Source organism: Hevea brasiliensis, chromosome 3 (assembly GCF_030052815.1).
Source record: "Hevea brasiliensis isolate MT/VB/25A 57/8 chromosome 3, ASM3005281v1, whole genome shotgun sequence".
NCBI lineage: Eukaryota > Viridiplantae > Streptophyta > Magnoliopsida > Malpighiales > Euphorbiaceae > Hevea > Hevea brasiliensis.
Genome location: NC_079495.1, coordinates 14570763 through 14572535, shown reverse-complemented (window position 1 = coordinate 14572535; position 1773 = coordinate 14570763).

Genomic DNA, 1773 nt, shown 5'->3' with positions numbered 1-1773 from the left:
TATCAATTAAATTTTAATAATTTAATACTGTAATTTTTACTTGACAAAAAATTCTAAATGAAATAAAACTCTATTCATAAATAAATTTTATTAATTTAATTTATTTTTACATTTTTGTGGTCTACTATATATTATTTTATTAATAAATAAATTCCTACTTATTCATTAATCTGTTGATTATATTTATATTACTATTTCATAATTATTTATTGATATGTGATATGTGACCTCCAGCTCATTTAACCCATAATACTTTGTTTCCTTTATTTCCTTTTTACCTTCATGTAATTGCTATTTATTTTTGTTCAGGGCTTTTCTAGATGGCTTCAATATAGTTATAATCCTCTTAATTGTCCAGACTGACACCGGTCACCGGAATAGTGAGATGCACAGAACTATGCATATAGGGGTGTTACATGAACTAATACTAATAATTGGTGTATGGCAGCGAAGTTAGACATTAGTAAGGCTTATGAATGTGTGGAATGTCCATATCTTCAACTTATGCTTAATAAGTTTGGTTTTCATCCTATTTGGGTTTCTTGGATCATGGAATGTGTCTCCTCAGTCTCTTATTCCATTCAATTAAATGGACATCAGAGCAATGTATATAGAAACAAAATTTTCTTGTGCAGGTTATTGCTAAAAAATTCAACATTTCACATTTTGTAATCCTTTTTAATGACTAAGTTTCTAGGCCAGAAGAATCTAACTTTGTATGCGAGAGCATCAGGAAACTTAGGGGGCAGTCTCAACCACAGACTCCCAAGGCGGTGCTGATAGAGGCCATGTTCAAAATGAAGACACGTATCCACCACCTCACAAGTGAAAGGAACACGTGGCTAATCGATCTAGAGCATCAATGTAAACTAGCCTCCCAAGCAGCAAGACTGTTGCTCCACCCAAATTCTTAATACTGACCTTGTAACTCACCCAAAAATTTGACTATTTTTTAGTATAAAAATCATTGCCTTGTATATGGGAAGACGATGCTAAACCTGGTTTAAGGGTCTCACACACTTGAAGTTTTTTTTTTTGAAATTATTTGTCACATTTAGAAAATCAAGGAGCATTAATCTTTTTTTTTTTTTTCTAATTTTACCCTTTATCTCGACTAAATACAATAAATATTTGTACATAATTCTTAAGGTGAAATAAAGGGTAATTTAATCAATTACTAGTATGTTTTCATAAAAAAAAACGAGATTATTCAATCAAAATATACCTTAATTACCATGCAAAACCCAAATGCGAAGGTAAAAAAAAAAAAATGGAAGCATGACATCATGTTTTGCCTACAAAATTGCAATCCACATAGAAATTTTAATTAAAAACTAAAGTTAAAAAACAAAAAGTCAGTAGATTAATTTTAAGAGGTATAAAATATTATCCATTTAGCCACTTAAAATTGAAATTGAAACCTCTTATCTATGAGATGAGACTCTTGATTTCCCACAAATAGAGGACACGGCGTGTCCTCTATTTACCACGCTGACACCAATAGATTTTGTCGGAATATTTTAATTTTTTATTTATTTTTTTATAATTTTGAATATCCATGTCCTTGTTACTCATGTATTATGTGTTCTTGCTGCTGATCTTGAACAATGAAGATAAATCAATGGATGTTTGTTTCCTGAAATTCACCCAAAATCAACTTGAGAAAGACAAATTCTTGTAAATTGTCATTTAGTAGTTTGAAACAACTAAATTAATTGCTACAGTTACTTGGCTCCCGAATGCTTCATGTATGGCAAGGTAAATGACAATATC